Raw genomic sequence first — 22,607 nt, forward strand, 5'->3', positions numbered from 1 at the left:
CGGCCAGGGTGGGTTCATGAGGGTCCAGAGCAGGAGTGAGTACAAGGCAGGAATCAACCCTGCATGGAGGGTCAGCCCTTTTCAAACCACAAAACGTCGTCAACCAACCTAATCTGCATGTCTTTTGGATTTTGCAGCTGACATTAAAAAATAAAAAATAAAGAAATAACTGGAGTGTTAGGATTAACACCAACATAGAAGATCATGCAAGCTCCATACCGACAGTCACTGGACTGGGATTTGAACCCAGAACTCTACAGCAGTGAGGTAGCATTGATAACCAGTGCTACAATGGTAATTTACTAATGTCAGGATGAGCTTACATCCTGCACAATAAAAACATGAGTGCAAAAACAATACACAGTAATGAGAAATGTTTAGATTCTTGTATCTATTATCTTTATATACATGTTCCTGGAACATGTTTTACTGAATCCCTAAGCACATATACCTGCAACCAAATCCAAATCTGCCTCTGCTCACTCAAGTGTGTATTCAAGTGGGCATGTGTAGGCTATCTGGATCTGGGAGCAGGTTATCTGCTAATGTGCTGTAGGGCTTCTGTGATGCATTGGTGACTGATGCTACCCCACTTCTCCTCCTCTCCTCCTCCTCCTCCGCCTGCCCTACAGGGAAATTTCCTATGAAGCACTCACAGTTTGACCTTGACAGAATTTTGCCATTATAATGTTGCTACACATACTGATGGTGACTTAGTAACCTGCTCTATTGAAGGCATCATCCTAAAATGTTCCTTAAATTTAGCTGCCTGATGTACTGGTGTGATGGGGGAGTGAAACGAACAAGTTCCAGACTAGGCAAGTTCAAAGGTTCAGTACAAAATCTTGGAAGTGAAACAATAAAAATGTCAAAGTTAACCGTATGTACAGTGGATTCAGAAAGTATTCAGGCCCTTTCAGTTTCGGCACCTTTTATTGTGTTGTAGATTTCATTTTAAGTGGGTGAACACTGAAACACTCAATAACCCATAATAACAAAGTGAAAGTTTTTTTTTAGAAAAGATTTACACATTTTAAAAATCCAAAACTGAAATCTCTCATTCCTATGAGTATTCTGACCCTTTGCTGTGCCACTTCGAATTGTGGTCAGATGCATCCTGTTTGCTTGAATTCTCCTTGAGATGTTTTTAGAAGTTGATTGGAGTCCACCAGTGGAAAAATTAATTGATTGCACATTGCTTAGAAGGCAGGCGGCACGGTGGCGCAGTGGGTAGCGCTGCTGCCTCGCAGTCGGGAGACCTGGGGACCCGGGTTCGCTTCACAGGTCCTCCCTGCGTGGAGTTTGCATGTTCTCCCCGTGTCTGCGTGGGTTTCCTCCGGGTGCTCCGGTTTCCTCCCACAGTCCAAAGACATGCTGGTTAGGTGGATTGGCGATTCTAAATTGGCCCTAGTGGGTGCTTGGTCTGTGGGTATGTTTGTGTGTGTCCTGTGGTGGGTTGGCACCCTGCCCGGGATTGGTTCCTGCCTTGTGCCCGGTGTTGGCTGGGATTGGCTCCAGTAGACCCCCGTGACCCTGTGTTCAGATTCAGCGGGTTGGACAATGGATGGATGGATGCTTAGAAGGCACACGTGTACCTGTGTATAGAAGGTCCTACAATTCACAATCCACGTCAAGACAAAAAGCAAGCCATGAAGTCCAAGGAACTCTTGTTGAGCTGATTGGGTAGCGACAGAGGCAGCCCCCAGAGTATTTAACGCTGATCCCTTGCATCACTGGTCTCAGAGTATTGTGGGACGCAGGGTGGCACAGTGGTTAGCACTGCTGCCTCACAGCTAATATTATACTTTTGGCCACAATAATCAGTCCCAACATATTAGGCAGACGATCCCCTTGTCCTCAGGGACACCATTATAATTCACTCAACGTTAATTCAGGCTCTCAGTCCTTTCTGGCTTTAATGCATTTGCGAGATATTGTCAAACTCCAGGCGAAGTGAATTCAGCAGGCGTTTGCTCATCACTACTTATCATTATGATCATCCATCAGGCATTTGCATTTACTGTACATCCACTCTTAAGGCAGCCCTTGAAAAAGAAGTGTTGAGACGTGTATTTTATTTGTGTGTTAAATGATGAAGCTCTCAAATAATACAGCATACTGTAGCGCACCAGATCTGTCTGAGGGTGCAGGACTACCTGGAGAAGTGCATCAGCCCTGATTATTGCCTCTGGCGAGTATCAGATGTGGACCCTGGCCTTTCGTCTGCTCATGGAGTAAGGAGAAAGAGTTGCATACAGGTAAATGTCTCTGACCCCAGATGAGTGGTGTATGGTGGAGATGGTCAGCATTTATGAGTGAGCAAAGGACTGAAGCAGCTGGGAGCTCACGGAGCCACAGAACACCCGAGTGACCAAAGATCCTTCATAGGGCCACACACCAGCAGTTGGTGTAAAGTGGCTAATTCCACTCCTCCTGGGTCATGACACTGTAGAAGTGGCTGGGAGAAGGACCAAATAATGACCCAGAGACAGAGGACTAGTTTAGCACTAATGCTGGTGGACCCCTCGATCCCACTCAACAGAGCTTGCTTTACGTAGTGCAGACCACATCATCTAACACCCCTACAAAGTCCCTGCGAATGGAATTTGTGCTACCCTTGAAGATGAATCTTCTGAAAAGAGGGCAGTGAGGCACCTCTGGGTCTGGCCCTTTGAGGGACTGTGGTGTAGCGGGTCCATAGCTCACGTCAAAAAGGCTACTTTGGTATGTGATATGTGTGGCTGCGCGGTTCCCGGGTGATGTGTGATGCGGATGGTCCTCACTTAAGTGCACAGGTGAGGAGTCGTCCGCATCCGTAATTGGTGTCGGGAGCTGCTAATTGCCACATCTGATCCATGTCCTCGTAATAAATAGAAGTGTGAGGCGGCTAGGAAGAGGGAAGAAAAGAGGAAACAGGGGAGAAGAGACAAGAAAAGAACGTGAATGGAGGTTAAGGGTGAGGAAGGCGGCAGGAAGCAGGATGGAGAAAGCCGGTGAGAGCGAGTGAGATGTAAGCAGGCAGCTGGGAGAGATGAGCCCTAGCAGGTGTATGGCCAACACCCGGGGCTGATGGTAGTGGTCATACCTGCTGAGCATTTGTTAGGAGCAGGAGCGACCGGGAGAAGGATGGCTCGCTGCAGCGAAGGCAGTGGGAGTAAGGGACTTGGGAAGTGGAAGCCCCAGCGTGAGTGTCCTGGTCGCTGGGGAGCCCAAGTCTCGGTCTAGTGAGAGCTGAACGGAGCCAGGGACTGAAAAGCTTCTGGACCAGTCAAGTGAAGAAGGTCAGCTGCAGGTAGGGTGGCTCCCCTGGTGCATAGCCTGGATGCGAGAAGCAGGGGAGTCACCAGCAGAAGAATGCACCAGGCTTTGTGTTTAAAAGGACAGCTTCCAGCCATTGTTTTAACCTCGTGTTTTAAAAGGATTTATTTATTGGATTTTTAACCTCCACGTTTTTTCCCAGCTTTTATTGGATTACTTATTTGACTGACTGCATTATTTATTTGAACACTTTTAATTTTGCTGATATAATAAAAGCACTTTGCACTTTTTGCACCATCCCCTTGCTTTGTTGTGCCTCACTGTCCAGCTCAGTGTCGGGTTCAAGAGCTCCCAGAAGTCGGTTGGGAGCATGGAGCGAACCCGCATCGTCACAGGGACACCCTCCTCACTTAAGACCTGTCTGAGGTGGCGTAACTACATGGAGAAGCTGGGATAAAAGAGGCTCCATGAGCAGTGTTGGATGTGCATTAAGCACAGAACTTAGAGAGCACGTCTTACACGTCTTTCAGCTGCTAAAATCCGTTGGCTCTGATTGTAGTTGACGGCGTGTCTAGGATTTGAACCCTGGCCTTGAATCAGCTAAAGGAGCCAGGGGAAAGAGTGGCATATGGGATGCCTCCAGTGGTGTTTCTAGGATACGATCGAATAAGGTTTTTAGCTCAATCTACAGTATACATATAAATCTCATTCCTCATAGCAATGCGTTTTAAAACTGAGCATCTGTTCACTTCTGAGTTTCAAGCAAGTTGGTATATGTACAGTATGCTACATCAAACAGCAGGGGTCTTGGTGTTTTAGAGTTTGCTGATCAACATGTATTGTTGCAAAAAGCTGGGATTCATGTTTTTGATATACATACCATATATTGTTACAAAAAGTGGGAGGAGAGGGGGTGGTAGTAAATGAATACAAAATCAGGGGTTTGGCATGATACATCAGGGACTTAAGTCTCTGAAGCCCCTCTCTCCCGACGTCCCTGCTTGCCTCTGACCCTGGATGAGCAGAGTGGGTGGAGCCTGCTGGCATATACAGTATGAGTGGGCAAAGGATCAAAGCTGTTGGGAATGCATGGAGCTGCAGGATACCTGAGTTGGAGAATGGCCTGGCTGCAGCCACTGCAACGTGTGGAGCTCCATGCTAGACAGGAAAACATGTAATGCCCACGTAACACATGACCTCTAGATACTCCTAAACAGGAAACATGTGACCTCCACACTAGCTTGATTATGCCACATGGTTTACTCAGCAGCTTTACTTGAGTCAGATAACTCTTCCACAATACTAACTATAATGTAACCAGGCGGGGTGGCATGGTGGCGCAGTGGGTAGCGCTGCTGCCTCGCAGTTGGGAGACCTGGGGACCCGGGTTCGCTTCCCGGGCCCTCCCTGCGTGGAGTTTGCATGTTCTCCCCGTGTCTGCGTGGGTTTCCTCCGGGCGCTCCGGTTTCCTCCCACAGTCCAAAGACATGCTGGTTAGGTGGATTGGCGTTTCTAAATTGGCCTTGGTGTGTGTGTCCTGCGGTGGGTTGGCACCCTGCCTGGATTGGTTCCTGCCTTGTGCCCTGTGTTGGCTGGGATTGGCTCCAGCAGACCCCCGTGACCCTGTGTTCGGATTCAGCGGGTTGGTAAATGGATGGATGGATGTAACCAGGCGCATCATGTAACATCGCTATTTTGAGCATGGACCTTGCATATTTTGTGCCTAGTATGGAGGTCACATGGTTCGTGCCTAACATGGAGGTCACGTGTTCTGTGCCTGACATGGAGGTCACATGTTATGTACCTGATGTGGAGGTCACGTGTTCTGTGCCTGACGTGGAGGTCACATGTTATGTACCTGATGTGGAGGTCACATGTTCTGTGCCTAATGTGGAGGTCACGTGTTTTGTACCTAGTACTGCACACCTTGCAGTAGCTGCTGCTAGGTACTGTTGCCCCAGTGGCATGGCAGAAGCAGTCGCTGAAGAACACAAAAGTCCTTTTAGCGCCACTCACCAGCAGTTGGGCATAAAGTGGCTAATTCCATTCCTTAGTCTCTTGCACCCTCCTAAGTCATTATAATAAACTATTGCTTCCCTTTAAATACCATCCATCTTCAAAATCTCTAAAAAAGAACATGTTGGTTACTTAGCTGGCTGTTCGGCTGCCTTTAGCGCTGATGTCACGCATGTAAATCTAACACCACTCTAAGATGACTATAAAAATGTATACAATATTGAATCCGTTACAGTTTAAGTCCTTGGGATCCTGCAGTTTTTGTATTCCCGCTACAGCTTTTAAATTATTCCATGCATATTCTTGATCATGCAGAAATGGTTGTAGTCCAAAGGACAAAAACAGCACGACAAAACAATGCGTGATGGAGTACGAAGGAGTGCTGCCTTTTAATTTGGACATGGACGTGAACCGAACAGCCTCGCATCGGGTGAGAATCCAATATGGGCGTTAGTTGCGGTTTCGCAGTTAACCAAATAATGACAGATCAACATTAAGACCGTCGATGATGAAATCCACAAAAGAGGGTCACCGGAGGAAAAGGGGCTGGAATTAGGCAATGCCAGATCCCTTCTCCAAAAATAAAATTTAAAGTAATTAATTTCATTGTCATGCTCACTCGCAGAGGGCAACGCCGTTCCTTTAAGCCGTTGACGTTCGACTCGTCCCAAGGGTCGCACTAAATCGCAGCGCCTCGGAATTTACGGAATGTTCCAGGACGTTTTTTTTTTAGGAGGGGGCGAGTGAAGGAGGAAATGTGAGCCAGCGAGAGAAAGAGAGAGAGAGGGAGAGAATGAAAAAAGTTGCCCTCCTGACCAATCAAATTCTCTACCTCATGAATATTGAGACATGCTAAACGCCTCTCCGCCCGCCAATAGGCGCGCGCAGGGGGCGGGGCACACACGCCTCGTCGCGTGCTGAGGCGGAGCGGCAGCTCGGGCGCGGGGTGTTTGCGTAGCGCGAGACGGTGTTTTTGTTGTGCTCATCAGCTGGAAGTAGGATTGCAGCTCGGCTCCGGTTTGACAAGCAGGAAGGAAGCACTCCGCCCCCCCTCCCCACCTTACTAACTACCCCTATCACACTCCCGCATTCCTTCAACTGCAAGAAAAATAGCTCCTGTGCCCGGGCCAGCATGCCAGCTTTAGCGGCCGCTGTCCCCCTGGATAAAAGGCTGCAGAGGCGAGAGAGCTGTCAGGTAAGTTCCTGCAATCAATGCAATGCTGCCATGAAGCGTGCTGGTCGATTATTACAGCATGAGTATGAACTGACAGCATCAGCGGGCAAGTTTTCAATTTCGTCAGGTGCCAGGGGGCACTGAGCGCGAGCTAGCTGGTTTTATTTGTTTATTTCATAATCTGTGATTTCTTTTTTTATCCTAACGTATGTGTAACAGAGGTCTGTTTGGTGTGTTTAGAAGTCCTGCTGATGTAGTTTATTCTTACCTCGCATTCACTTCTACATTTGAACAATGCGATTTCGGTATGGCTGTTAATAGCCAATCAAAAGAATCTCTGCCGCAGGTGATGCTGTTGCTTTGCCGAGGTGCTTTGTGTCCGTTTGCAACCACGCGAAGCGAACTTACCTTATTTGCAAGCTGCCGGTTGTGAAAGGAACAAAAGCTCCTTTGCTCCTTGATGTCATAAAGGGAAAAAGGGAGCGAGAGACTGGGGCTCCAGCTTCCAGAGGCAGCGCGGTTAATGTGTGGGCTTCACGAATCAAATTGCGAGGAGTGACAGTTAAGCATTCGCTGCGCATCGTTCGCCTGGCCGCCCGCATCGCTGGCCCACAGCATCCACTGAGGAGGCTCACGATGGACCCCGGCAGGGCATTCGCCGTTACATGGCGGAGACAGAATGATAAGCCATTCTCATCTTGGCACTGGAAATACAGAAGAGATGCCAAGGCACTTCAAATCGCGTGGGTATCGTCTGGAAACCTGGCAGGATATGAGCCTGGGACCGGTCATCAGAAGACGCATGGATGATTCAGTAGTGTAATCCCGTCTTTCAGTTTTCATTTCAAAGGCTTGTTAGAGGACACTACAGGTCGAAGGCTAGCTGTGTACTTAATGCATTTTCAGTCCCATTTAGTTGTGCTCTCTTGGTGAAAAATCGATCGCCATTGACCCTTTAGTCGCTTCTGAACTTAATTATAGTTTTAGAAACCACAATGCCTGAAGTAAATAGAGGCAGAAGAAACTTAACTCTGTACAATAGTGGACCAGGCTTTTAGAATCTGGGTCCTAATGTCTTACTTTTTTGAGCAGTTATTAACAATAACAATGTAGAGTAGTAGTACCAAGTCTTGACATTTTTAACAAGAGGTCAGCTACCATTTCTTTTTCTTTGCCATGATATGAGACCTGCCCTGCACTTTGCTGACAAAAGGCCATGACACTTATTAGGCTGGGACGCAGTGTGGCCAAAGCAGTGAGGAGAAGAACCCTCTTTGCAGTATAGACAGCTGAAAGTGATTTCATCAAAGAGGCAGCAGGGAATATCTTTTTAAAATATTGTCACGTTCTGATATATCAAGTATGCAGTGAAGTTATTTTGGAGAAACAAGAAAGATTTGGCAAATTATGTAACACCTTCATAGCAAGGTGCCGAGTCTGCAGTCATGGCAAAGGAAACTTATTAGGAGGGAGTTCTAGAAGTTTAGTCTTCTTTTCATTGTCACTTGAACTTTAATGGCAGCGATGGAAAAAGTTTATTTGATCAGCGCAAGGAGTTGTATCATGTTTGAATGAGACCTGGCTTTTGAAGAAGGAATATGAAGCAAAGTTAGAAAGTATAGAGATGAGAAGGATAAGGTGGATGTATTGAGGAAGAGGAACACTCCTGTTGTCATCCATACCAACCTCAAGTGTGGCAGAGGACACAGATAGACATCGTAAATACTTGGCAAACTGTACACAGATTGCTGTCCAGCTAGATGTTGGACCAATATAGAGTGATGTAAGGCAGCTTTTCAATTTAGTTTGCACCCAGATACTGTATGTATATTACATATTGTTCGAGTTTGTCCGCATGGCAAAGGGACAGGCATGAAATAGAACCGGGACGCACTAAAGAATGGTTTTGTCATTGTCTTGCGTGGTACTGATTGTTAATCTTTCTCCAGTCCATGTTCTAAACATTTTTTCCTACTCCTGCCCACTTTTCAGTTACCCCCGCTGTCTTCCTCAGAACTAAAATTATATCCCGCGCTGCAAATTATTAAGTCAGGTCTTGTATGTCCTGTGGGACTGTCGCAAGAATACATGCCTCAAGTGTCAATCAAAGCTGCTTAAATGTCATAAAACCTTCATCAGACAGGGTCAGGTATTCTGAGCAGTACAATATACGCCTTCATTTTAGGTCACTTGTCACTTTTTGGTTTGTTGCAAATAATAGCTGGAGAGCAGTGACAACTCAGATGTGTGGGGTTGGAATTGTGGCTGTTGTGTGCTCAGACATTTAAGCATCCATTGCAGCAAGCAAACATGAGCTTATTTACTTCCTTTCAAACAACAATGAAAAATATTTTTCTGATTTTCGTATGTTATGTAGGTGGACTTAAATTTGGCATTGTATGAGTCTTTCCAAAGTGGCTAATGTCTTGTTCAGCTGCTTCATACCAACACAAAGTTTCACAATTCTCCCAATACAGTGTCCCATGTGACAGGAGTGTGTCCCACTGTTTGCATGCTGTTCAGGTACGTGCTGCCTAAAACAGGAAGGCGCAGCATAAACACGATAATTCCAACTTAAGTAAAGAATAAAAAAAGTTTTAAGGACTGAAATTATTTTAGTCCCTTAAATTTTTACTTGGCCACCTGCGCACAGGCCATAAAAACTTGGTCTGGTCCCTTGGGACTACCAGGTCTGTAGTGTGCATTTCAAAAAGGAATCCAGGATCACCACTTGACAGCCCCTCCAAATGTCTTTAAGTGTTAAATAGCTTTGGGACAGGGATACCAAATATATTCAAATGTCACCCTGCAAATAATTATTGGATATGAATTGATCTAAGACAGATGTCATTGGTAGAAGGTCAGGAGGATTCTTGTACACCATTAGAAGGGGGTGAACAAACGCACCCTCTCTGCATATTACAGTGGGCAGGGGGCAAGGGAACTACCAAGGATGCCTACTTCTTTAATTTGGAATTAGGACTCAGGAGTTCAGGAATCACTAGATTCACCAGCGGGGGTGACAGTCCCTGGACTTTTAATGGCAATTTCTGGCCCAAGGTGGGTTTAAAGGCTGCTTCATTCCAGTGGCCCAGTGAGCCTAGAGCTCGGAGATGTGTTGAGATAGCCTGCTGGAAACTAATGTGCGAGAGAATTGGGAGGTGATGTGTGGGGACAGCTCATTGATGGTGAGTAAATGGGTGGGCCACCTCACTTGGTAAGGAGTAGAACCCAGTATAATGCGATTCAGTGGGGAAGCTAGGGTTTGATACTTTGATCATCCTTCCCTTGTGTGCAATAAAACAGTGATTTTTGATAAAGATTTGCACTTTGGCACCCTTTGTTCTTTGTTGGGGTGATAGATGTGTACACATGCTAAGTTCTGTTTGGGGGTGCTGCTCCAAAGTTGGACTTTATGTATCTTTTTTTTTTATTTCATGATTGTTATGTTTTTCTTGAAACAGTTTGTTTTAGTTTGAATTTTGGCAGTTGGCGTCCTTTTGAAAATTAATTTTCTGTCAATAAGTACTTTTTGCTTAAAGATGCCTTTTCTCATTTCTGTTTATTATGTCATTGAAGTATTATTGTGTTTTCAATCAGACCCCTAATTCAATAAATAGCCCCAAGTGCAATCATTCGCCTCACCCAGAGCCACTGCTTTGAGGCAGTGGCATTTACCTTGGTTGCTGTTACAATTCTCCCTTCTATCTTTCTTTAGCGTGGTTATGTTTTACTTGTGGTCTTCTGACCTTCAGGTTTGTCTTGTTGGCTTTTTGTTGCAGTGTTTAGTTGTTCGATTGTGAATTTTTGGCCTTTGTTAATATGTTGTGTTTTTGTTTGATTTTTTTTTAATTGTTTGTTTGTGAACTCTGAATTGTAAATTTTGGCTTTGTCATTTTTAAATCATTGATTTGGTAAGGTAGGTTTTGTTTTTTGAATTCATGTTTTTCTTTCTTCATTTAACGTTGTTCATTAATGAAATCATTGAAAGTTTCATTTTGTGTTTGGGTTTTTTTGCATCATTTTGTGGAGAGTATGCACTCTCATGTATCCATTTATCCATATGTTTACTTTGTAGCAGTAGAGGTTCTGATCCACCTCTTGAACCCTCAGGTACGACTCCAAACACCACGTAAAAGTCCAAGACTTCTTTATTTTCTTATAGTACAGTGCACCAAGCACCCTCCACTCCATACTACTCATATAACTTCTAATCACTAATCACAATTACCAATCCTCCACTCCCAGACACTTAGCCACCCTACCTCCCAGCTCAGCTCAATGTCTGGGCTTTCCCAGAGTCCTTTATACTCCCTGACCCGAAGGTGTTCCTGCCCAACAGTCCACAAGTCCTTATTCCTTCTGGGTCAGGGTAAACAGTCCTTATCTTCACCCCGGAAGCACGTCGTTTCTTCCTATCATGGGATTATGACGCACTTCCGGGTTATAGGGCATATATGAGTCCACGGGCCTCCCGACAGCGACTCCCAGTGGTCCCCAAGGTATCCAGCAGGGCTGTGTATAAAAACTACATAGTCCATGAGGCCCTGCTTGAATTCGGGGTACATCCATACTGTTGGGAGAGCTCCTCCTGGCGGCCTGGGGGTGAGGGCCGGAATATGAAGCCGGCAATCCATCACAACTTCTTCTTCTTTCGGCTGCAACAGCGGATCATCCTGTCCTCGTCATCTTGCTCTGTTACACCCATCACCTGCATGTCCACTCTCATCACATCCATAAACCTTATCTTAGGTCTTCCTCTGTTTCCTCTTGTCTGGCAGCTCTATCCTTAACATCCTTCTCCCAATACACCCAGCATCTCTCCTCTTCACATGTCCAAACCAACGCAATCTCGCCTCTCTGACTTTGTCTCCCAACCGTCCAACCTGAGCTGACCCTCTAATGTCCTCATATCCATACATTTACTGAACCCACCTAATCCATTTTAGGATCATGGTGAGCAAAGAACCCTTGATGGAATCCCATTTATATTCAGAATACACACACGCGTGTAGACATGAGGAGATAATGTTTAGATTGTGGCTGCTGGGTTGTGTGCCAAACAATGTCTTATGTACTGTATATGCCATTCTTCCCATGAATGTGTAATTTAGTTTCATATTTGTTTTTCTTTGTCTAAAAGATTCTGCAGTGTGTATGTGCGTTTATTTTCTTTTTTTTTTCCTGATAAGAAAGTGGATTATTACCGTAATACAAAGTAGGCCCCTGTGGTTGGTTAACTTATTTTTACCTTTGTCGGTTCATAAAAAAACACTTCAGAGTTATAAATCTTAACTGTCGCAGATGTCCTATCATCAGAGCTTATGCATTTTCATTGTGCCAGGTAGCTGACCTCTTTAGATGTGACTTTTTGCAAAGGTTTGTGGTTTGTGGTTCAGGCTCTTTGCAAGTCACTCCTTGGCTCTGTCCATGCAGTTCCATCATTAGAAATGTTTAAAGTGAATATAAAAACACACTGTCTCCCTTACATTTTATTCACTCCCTCTTAATTGTCAGGTTTACAGATGCTGACTCTATTGTGCTGTCTACAGGATCTGACTATTTTAAAAATGAAATAGAGAGATGCAACCTAAAGGGTTGAGGTCCCTGTCAGTCATACTCTGTTCATTCATGAATTTATAATGCTGGTGTCATGGCACTGATGTCCGACAAAAGCACAGCATTGTGGTTGACTTTATTCTTATGGTAGTAACAGACATTGTCTGGTTGCTGAAGTTTTCCTTTTTGAAAGTCAGTGGTGTGGGAGTGGCAGGGGGCAGAGAGGAATGTGGAATAAGCCAGAGGTCACAGACCTTCATCCAGTCAATGACTTTGGAGCTGAAGAAGAAGTAGATAGATTTGTAAGTTTGCTGGTGCCTTCTGCAATCCCCTCCATTGTTTCCCATCAAGCACATGTGAATACTCACACCCTTGATGCTGCCAGTATACTCCTATCTACATTTTATTGTTGTAAAGCACCCTGTAGGAGCAGGATCTCCCTAGGTGGCAAGATGGGCACTCCAGCCACTGTAAAAAACCTCACTCTGTCCCAGTGTGGTGCTGAGGTGTCACCCACTGCACTCGGGATCAAATCCAGGGGTTCGTCGTGTGGTGGGTGTGGCAACGCGCGCACAGCGCATGCTCCCAACCTCTGTCTCTCCCTTTGGAGCCCTGTAATGTTGTGGTCACCGAAAGACAATATATTAAACAAAGATTGATTGATTGATTGATGTGTGGAGAATTCTAACAGGCAGGTTTGAAAAGCAAATTTATATCTCTCTATTATAAAAAGAAATCCTGAGACGAGACTTTTTCAAAGTCCCGCGAGACGAGACTTTGGCCATGAGCTTTCTTCAAGTCGCGCCCTCCTCGCAACCATATTCAACCACACACACGGCCCTCTCACCTCTCATTCGTCTGAAAGCTTTTGTCAGATACAGTTCCTGTTTTCTCAGCTCTTATAAATTTTTATGTTTTCCTCACTTTAAGTTCCCAATAAAAGAAGACTTATTATGTCCAAATCTTATTGAAGAATTTCATCCCTAAGGGTAATCAACAGAAGAAATGTACACGGGCAATCTTAGGACCGAGAAACGATGAAGTCAAACGAATTAACACAAAAAATTTTCAATCGGTTACACAGCAAATTGGTTAAATGCGTATCAATAGACTATGCTGAAACAGTTGGTGGTGATTTTGCGGAAAATGAAAACATCAACTTACAATATCCCGTCGAATATCTACAACTGTTAACACCATACGGTGTTCCGCCTCCCAAGTTACTATTTAAGAAGGATGTATCCAAGAAAGGTAATGTAGTACATCTCCCGCAGATAATATTAGACACCAATGTCAAGATGATCAAGATCTTGATATGCCATTTGTATTAAAATGTACATCCACCTCCCCGTACATGAACGGCTGAACCGCAAAGTGGCTAGCAAGTATCACAGGCCTGGGGATTGGCGAATGAAGTGAGCAGGGGCAAAGCCCCCTAGTAATAGAAAAAAGAAAAGATTTTTTTTTCAAAAAGGTAAAGCCATCATGATTGAGAATTATGGAGCACATTTTTGACTTTATGTATTGAAAGCACGGTGAAGCTGTCCAATGAGTAATGGCAGGCCCCAGCCTCAAATTAAGAGTTGCTTGTGATGAACCGCTGCCCATTATTGGTGTACTACTTTCACTACTCTGTTGGAGACAAGTACGAATTTTATTGTGTGATGCAAAGTACAGTAATCTCTTGCAAATCGTGAGGGTTAGGGCCGTAGCAAAAATCTATGAAAGCTTTCTGGGCCCACAATTACTGTATATTTACTGTAAGTTTATTGCACAAAATAAGATGCAAAAAAGTTGTGAGGAATAGTGAGATGGAACGATTACTGCACAGTCAAATCATATGTATAAGACTGACTGCTGAGACAAAGATGTGTTGTGCCCTCCAGACAAAATGCATAGTTCAGTAGTTTTTTAGTGAACTGTAACTTTTTATAAAATTTAAATCATAATAAAATTGTGTTTATATTTATGGTAATAAATGACAAAAGTGATTATGTTACAGATACAAAAGAAGTCCAACCAAACTCTAAGTACAAAATGATAAACACTCACGACACAGTCAAATTTCGCTGAAACAGATAATGGTGGTGTGGTTAGTAAGTGAAGTCCCCTGTGAACAGCCTCCTGAAAGTTATGTAAATTTTTTTTTTCCACCATGGTGCTGATTTGCAGTATGTGAAGATTTGCATAAGTGTAGAGAGCTCCCAGATGAAGACATTTTCCAACCCAGACAAAATCATACAAACAAGCAGGTACAGGACAAGAACATAAATCCAGAGAAAACTGTAATCCGATTGGGCAGTAAAGCATTGAAACAAAAAGACCTTACCAATTGCAACTCAGACGACTTCTTATGGTTTACAGTACGCCCCCAAAATTCGCGGGGGTTATGTCCCTAGAACACCCGCAAATTGTGAAAAACCGTGACTTTTGGATGTGGTTAATAAATGCCTTTTAAATGCCTATTTTTGTAGTTTAAACCCTAAATACAGTATGCCCCCAAAGCACTTTAATTTCATTGCAAACTCAGCTTAATATATTAATACATTACCTAAAAAATGACCTTAATACATTATCTAAAAACAGAATGTAAAGTTAAACCCGTATACTGTACAGTACTGTACTGCTATGTCTCCCGCGGTGCTAGAATGTAAAATACAGATGTTACCGCTATATGTACTGTAATTCATGCAAGCGCGTTTTCTTTGGTATGTGCTGTCGTTTTCTTTGTTATAAGTAGAGTAAATACATAATAATTTCATTTAATTAAAATACAGTAAAATGTCTGGGTACTCACCAATGATGAATGATATTGATGATGATGATGAAGCAGCTGTGTAGTACGATGCAGAGGATTTAAAACTCCTCAGGTGGCGCCTCTTCTTCAGGCACTTCAGGAGGAGTTGTATTGGACGGGTCTTCTTCTGGTGGGGTTTCATGCTGGCTTTTCTTTATAGGTTTCAGGAACATTGTGATGGGAAGTTGCTATATTGTCTCCTGTAGCGAACTGCTGGTACAATTTCCGTGCTTTCTCACAGATGATGTTACCGTCCAAGGGGATGTTCTTCTTCCTGCAGTCAGTGATCCACAATGCCAAGGCAGATTCCATCCTGACGATATTTTTATTCCTTATGGTTGTTACCTATTTGGCACTATCACAGAAACTTACAGATACGGTACTCCAAATCGTTGCTTCGTTCTTCTTTATGTAGCGTGCAGTGCTTTCATTAATGCCATAGTGGTGTGCTACTGCAGCATAACATTTTAGTTCCCGGAGTAAATCCAGTAGTTCAACCTTCTCCTGGAGTGTTTTAAACTTCTTCTGGTGCTTAGGTTCAGGGCGTTTCTGCGTCATCTTGTGCATTTAAGAATAACAAAATGAATACAATAACAAAATGGAAAACACGAGGACACTCAGCTGGAGACACGTCACAGGGCAGCAGTCAATCAGCAGCAAGGAGAAATGAATAACGCTCTCGGATTGGCTACTTTCACCATCCCAAACCGTTTTTCCCTCAGCGGTTGCTTCCTGTTCTCTCTACAGCACAGTATTGCCATGAAAAAAGCCATAAACAATTGCGGAGGATATTTGCGCTTTCTGCTAACAATTAATAGTTAGGTTCTAAGGAAAAATCCGCAAACTCTGAACCGTGACTTTGCGGGAGTCTACTGTACTTTTAAAACTAGTTCTCTCATTTTTCACCCAGCAGCCCTCACAGCAAATACCAAAACTGCTCAATTGGTGTCAAAACTATCAAAATAATTTCCATTTAATTATTGATAACAATCCTGCGAATTGGCAGGTCCACAGATTGTAAGCCCATGAATCACAAGGGCTGACCTGTAGTTTTGTCAATAAATTTGAACTTAAACATGAAAAGCTCGACACAGCAGAAATAATGTGTGGGATAGTCTGGCTTAATTTATTGTAGGTGAATTGTTGTGAAAAGAACAGTGTGTTTTCTGCTTCAGCAAAAATGACACCAGTCTTATGTCTGTCAATGGAAAAGAAGGCTTAGGATCTCGCTGTGTCTCTACCCCATGGAGCTCATTCATCCTGCTGTGCAGATCATCAATGCAATTGTTTTTACCCTTTAGAGAGAAAGTGGAGCTTTCAAATGACCAATCACATTTCATGAGGTGAGGTGACTGGATAGGAAAAACATTGTAGATTGTGAAATGAAACATTTGCTCATTATGGCAGAATGGCTTGGCTACTTATAATATCGCACAATGTATTCTCATACTGTGAGAGTATTTGAAAAATGGGTATTGCCCTCTTTTTTCATATTTAATTTGCTTAGATCTTTTTATTTAAGAGTTAGGTTCTATACAGAGGAGAGTATGAAGCCAAAAAGGCACTAAATATGGGTGGTTCATTAATTTGTTTATTGCCCTTCAGTGATTATAATTAGTGTCCATTTTTGAATATATGGTTACAATCTATATATATAGTGTGTGTATACATGCTTTGCTCGCTCACCCCCGGGTTTGGTTTACCGGATATACAATTTAAAGAGATTGTTATTTTCATGGGAATTGTTACATATACATTATTTTCACTTTTACTTTAAAACTTTTTTAAAAACAATACTTGTCCTTTATTTCTGGCCCTGGGCGTGGTTACATCTCTTTCTCGCTGGATGTATAATGCTGCTCGCGTTGTGAAGGGGATGCGGATGAACGCACGTTGGTGGGTTAGGGTGGCTGAACGCATGCTAAGGAGAAGCGGGCGGATCATCTGCTGTCTTTCTGCTGCTGGCGAGCTGCGTGTTTTGCTTGTCGCTTGTCGTTGTTTTAAGAGCTGGGAGCAAGTTAAAGTGTCTCCCGCGGGACTTCAAATTGTCTTCCGAGAATATCACGTCTCCCCCCCAAAGATTTTTTTTATTATATATACACACACATATACATACTAGGGGGTTTTGCCCCCCTGCTCGCTTCGCTTCAAACCCCTGGGTGGGTGCTACGCGATAGCTACTTCGCGTATAGGGAAACAGATGAACAATTTAAACAGATTGTTATTTTCATGGGAATTGTTACATATGCATAATAGACCTATTTTACATCACAGCGAGTAATTAACCATAGTAAAATGTAATAAATTGAAAGAAAATTATGTTTCACATTGCGTTAGAGATATTCGTTGTGCTATATGTTTTCGCTCTGTTTGGCTTTGAAGTTAACATGCAAATACTTTTTAAACTTACACTTTTACTGTAAAACTTCAGTAAAAACAACATTTGGAATTAACTTTTGTCAGTATCGCATTGAATTTTGATTCCGTGTACAACGCAACGTACAACTGCCTGTTTGTGAAGGTTGTTTCTTTCTCTCTAATAAATAAACCGACTTTTTCAAATGTTTGTCCCTGTGATTTGTCAATTGTCATAGCAAAAGCTATTCTAACGGGACATCGTTTTAATACGAATGGCATTTGAAGATCTCCTTTGGTGTCTAATGTTATCCGCGGAAGATGTACTACATTACCTTTCTTGCCGCCTGTTAAAATTTTATATGTCAGAACTGTTCGACCAATTCTGAATACAACTAATCTTGTCCTATTGCATTGCCCATCACTCATACATAAATTACGCAATAACATTATAATACATCCTTCTTTCAACAGTAATTCGTGTGGTGGAAGACCGGACGGTGTTAATGGTTGTAGATATTCTCGACACAGGATATTTCATATCTACGGGATATTGAAAGTTGATGTTTTCATTTTCTGCACAATTACCACCAACTGTTTCAGCATAGTCTTTTGATATGCAGTTAACCAATTTGTCGTGTAACTGATCGACAGTTTTCACATTAATTCGTTTGACTTCATCATTTCTCTGTGCTAGGGTTGCCCGTGTACTCATTTCTGCTGTTGATAACCCTTCAGGATGAAATTGTTCAGTAAGATTTGGACATAATAAGTCTTCTTTTATTGGGAACTTAAAGTGAGGAAAACGTAAAAATTTATAAGAGCTGAGAGCGCAGGAACTGTGTCTGACAAAAGCATTCACATGAATGAGAGGTGAGAGGACTGCGGGCTGGGCTGTTAACCGGAAATGGTTGAGAGGAGGGCGGGACTTGAAATAATCTCTTGGCAATAGTCTCGTCTCATCTCAAGATTTTCTTTTATAATACTAGGGGGCTCCGCCCCCTGCTCGCTTCAATTGCCAACCCCTGTGTTTGGTTAATCCATCCATCCATCATCCAACTTGCTATATCCTAACTACAGGGTGACTGGGGTCTACTGGAGCCAATCCCAGCCAACACAGGGCAGGCAGGAAACAAACCCCGGGCAGGGCGCTAGCCAATCGCAGGGCTTGCACACACACACACCAAGCACACACTAGGGACAATTTAGAATCGTCAATCCACCCAACATGCATGTTTTTGGACTGTGGGAAGAAGCACCCGGAGGAAAGCCATGCAGACACGGGGAGAACATGCACACTCCACGCAGGGAGGACCAGGGAAGTGAATCCAGGTCTCCTAACTGTGAGGCAGCAGTGCTACCCACTGCACCACTGTGCCACTGTTTGGTTAATCGGATATACAATTTTAAAAGCTTTTTTTTCCTTTGGAATTGTTTCAGTTTCATTAGTTGCACTTTTTACTTTAAAGGTTTATTAAAAACAATATATGGAATTACCTTTTCTTCAAGATCGCATTGAATTTTGAATCCATTTTTAGAGATACTGTACATTGTGACAACGCAATGTATAATCGCCCATGAGTGAATATTGTTTCTGTTTCTCTAATAAATAATCCAATGTTTTCTAATGGTTGTCCCTTTGATTTGTTAATTGTCATAGCAAAAGGTATTCTCACGGTAAACTGTAAACATTTTGATACGAATGGCATATCACAATCTCCTTTGGTGTCTAATGTTATTTGCAGAATATATACATCACCATCTCCGTCATCATAAATATATACCTGACTGAATTGTGTATTATTTGAAATTAAACTTGTCGTTGCTTTAACTGTTGTGGGACGACCTTGCTTTGTCCTGCTATTTTTTCAATTACACCGGGCTCTGATGATTAATCACCTTTTGTTTGCACAAATGAGATCTTTACTATCTTTTTTTTTTTGATACTGTAGCGACTGATGTAATAAAGTGTCACAAAAGTTTTACTTGAACAATCGCCGACTTCGTAACCCCAAACACAACTGTCTAGCACCCTCTCTGACCCCTCCTCCCCTGGGTCTCACCTTCCCCTTACCGCATCAACCAGTACCCCGCTATCAGTCTTCCGTGCTGTACTCCACCCCCCTCAATCGGACCTATCAGTCACTTAAAACAAAAAAGGCTTCAACCTGCTGGCGAGCTGCCTGTTCTGCTTGTCGCATGTCGTTGTTTTAAGAGCTGGGAGCACATTGTGCGTGTCTGCCAAAAGCAATCCAACAACTGCTCAGTTAGAGGTCTGTGGACTTGTTTTAAATGATGGCTCACTGACTTATCTCGCATGATGTTGTAAAAACAATAATTGTCCTTTATTTCCGGCCCCGGTGTGGTTAAATCTCTTTCTTGCAGGACGTATAACGCTGCTCCTGTTTATGAAGTTTTAATCTTTTAATCCTGAGCCCTATTGGACGTGCTTTGTTTTCAGTTCCACTTGTTCTGGGCTGATTATCAATTTCCTTATTTTCTAAATTTGCACCTAGATTATTATTTTTCTTTTTAGCATTTTTTTCTCTCCACCGCATTTGGGTCTCATTTCTCCGTGCTTTTCTTTCGTCTTCGTTTAGTCGTCGACGTTTCATTTCTACCCTATTCATTTCATTTCTACCGTATTGACCTTATACACTTTATATGCACTGAGAGCCATGTATCTGTGTGTGCTGCGCGACTGCCTTTACACTACTGATTTTTTTTTCTGCCCGTGGTCTTATCTTGTAAGTAGGGCATGTCTTGCACCGTGGCAAGTGTCTTTGGTCTCGCGGGTCTTTCCGAGAGGATCACGTATCGTAGTCTTGCTTTTGCTTTGCTTTCCAGGATTTCCTTTTATAATATATAATGTGTGTGTGTGTATATATATATATATATATATATAATATATATAAAGGAGAGTTGGGATCCGAGAGACTGTCTTTGTGTGTTTGTGGAGGAATGGAGAGTTAAGGGTGGGGGGGGTGGAGTCACGCGATCATCTCCCCTCCCATTCATCTCATTTCATTCACTTCATTTCGCTCCAAGCTGAGCTCTGCTAAGATCCGCAGCTGACGTGGTCTTGCCGTTCTTGATTTGCCTTTCACATGGCCAACTATACGTTGCATGCTCAAGAGTAAGCTCAACGCACAGCTTGGTGATATTACAACCGGAGGGGCGAACTGACAACATGGTATACAAAGAGATCCTTAACAAATGATTATTGGTATATTCAGTTTATTATTTAAAATTTTAAAGCAGTACTTCGCCACTGCGAAGCGTGGGTATTTTGCTAGTGTGTGTGTATATATATATATATATATATATATATGTATGTGTGTGTGTGTGTGTGTGTGTGTGTGTGTGTATATACTGTGTGCATATATATATATATATATATATATATATATATATATATATAATTTTTTTTACGACAAACTAGTTCTGACTAGTTGGAATGAACCTAGTCTGAACTAGATTATCCTGAAATCAATGTAGAGCTCTCAGAAGAAACTGATTTGTCCTAGTCTAAACTAGTTTGGCCTGGAATTGCACTTTCCTAGGCCAAACTGAGACATCCTATCATGCTTTGGACAAACTGGCTTATCCTAGTCTAAACTAGTTTGTCCTTAAATTGGGTTTGACTGGTAACACTTGGCCTGGTATGGAAATGTATGGAGGTAGTGCACACATGGGCTGCATGGAATTTTCTTCCTGTACTCTCCAACTTCTCAGAAACATGTGTTGAGTTAACCAGTGTCTCTAAATTTGCTTCCATGTGTGTATATGTGTGAATTTGCCCGTGTGAATAGACCGCCATCTCATCCTGGATTGGTTTCTACTTTGCGTCCAGTACTGCTCTGATGGGTGTTGGTACCCTGCAACACTGAATTGGGTAAGTAAGTTGAGAAAATGGGTGGATGGATGGACTTTGTGGATCCTTTATGAGTTATATTTTTGCATTATCTTCTATTTAGTATATGCCAGAATTTACCTGGAAAGGAATGGTGGTCCACCATTTTATTAGGTTTGGGAGGGAGACTTTGTCATATTTTACCCAAGGAAATAAATAAATAAATAAATAACAGGGTCTAATCCATCTGCACCACATACACATTGCCTCTGACTTCGACAGTTAAAAAATGAGAGTGAAGGTAATTGCGAGTGTGAACGGCAGATTGGGAAATTTGTTACCAGTAATGGTGAATAAAGAGCTAAGTTACTGATTTATCAATCCACTTATTTCCTAAATTAATCTGCTGTCATAAAATTGGAGTAGTAACCAAAAGAACTAAAACTGAGCATTCAGTGACGAAAATTAGATTTCTGTGCTGCTTGTGGAGCTATGATGTGGTGAGAAAATCAAGAATCCAGGTGGGGAGAAGACACTTGAAATGGTTTGGGCATCTGCTGAGGGTTACCTAAGTTATGGCCAAATGGTAAGATTCCAAAAGTTAGCACCAGTACAAGCTGAGGTAGCGAATGTCTTATATTATTGGGGAATAGAGAAGATCAAACTTGGCATCACACACAGTTAGACAATGAAATTAGACTAAATGTTATTTGTAAGCTTATCAGCCGGCATTTCTACTAGGGCATTGTGATGACTTTGGTAGTGATGCTGTTAATGGTATACAGCCCAAGACCTCATGAATTATGTAAGGAAGGGGCAAAGGGAGGAATGCAGCAGGGGGATGATTGATTGTGGGAGGATGATAAACTGAGACACGTCTCCCCTGCTTGATGGTTTTGCTTTGAGGTCTAGCATCGTTACTGTCCTCTTTCCTTCCATGTAAACCCCACTGTTCATCCTGCAATAAACATTCTGAAACGCACTTGTCTTCATGCTGGTAGTGTTCAATATTTTGAAATTTGTTTTATTTGTATTTGTTTTTTGTCATTTTTGCCATATTTTTTGCATATTACTTAGCCATGTTGTACACCTTGATGTGCATTATGCAAATCTCAAATGTAGACTTTTCTTTAAATAAAAAAAGCTGATATTTGAATACAGCTCTACTTTATGCAAATCATCATAGACACAACTTTGACTTGGCTTGTGTTTGCTGTAAAAGTTTGCGTATCATAACTGTCTGTTGGACTGTTTTTATATTTGCTTGTTGCATGGCCATGTGCCACTGCTGAAAGAGTGTTCTGAGGATACTGTGTGAAAAGTGAGGCCTTGATATCTGAGGGTGATATCAGGGACCTTCAGGGAGGGTTTGGTCCTGGTGTTACATTTCAGGGAGGCTCTGAAAATGCAGAATATTGCTGAGATGCTGTCCTTATTCCACCCTGGGCTTATGGCTTTGCTCTTCTTGTAGTGTTTGTGGTTTTGGATGGGTGGGATTCGTAAACCCTGGTATATGTTAAACCTAGACTTGATCTTTCTGATTGCCCTGGATGTACTCCTCAGGGAAGCTCTAAAAACAGAGAACAGTGCTTGGA

At 42.8% G+C, this 22,607-nt stretch overlaps 1 protein-coding gene across 5 annotated transcripts in view; it reads left to right on the forward strand.

The window, feature by feature from the left end:
- Positions 1-6,206: 6,206 nt before the first annotated feature.
- LOC114665340 (HIVEP zinc finger 3) overlaps positions 6,207-22,607 on the forward strand; it is a 488,325-nt gene continuing 471,924 nt past the window's right edge. For 4 of the 5 annotated variants that reach the window (XM_028819849.2, XM_051936188.1, XM_051936192.1 and 1 more), the window contains exon 1: positions 6,208-6,469. The gene's annotated coding sequence lies outside the window, so the exon portion shown is untranslated. Of the gene's footprint in view, positions 6,470-22,607 lie in introns of all 5 variants that reach the window. The other variant, XM_051936193.1, reaches the window with a different exon arrangement.

This window comes from Erpetoichthys calabaricus, chromosome 14, assembly GCF_900747795.2.
Source record: "Erpetoichthys calabaricus chromosome 14, fErpCal1.3, whole genome shotgun sequence".
In the NCBI taxonomy this organism is placed as follows: Eukaryota; Metazoa; Chordata; class Cladistia; order Polypteriformes; family Polypteridae; genus Erpetoichthys; species Erpetoichthys calabaricus.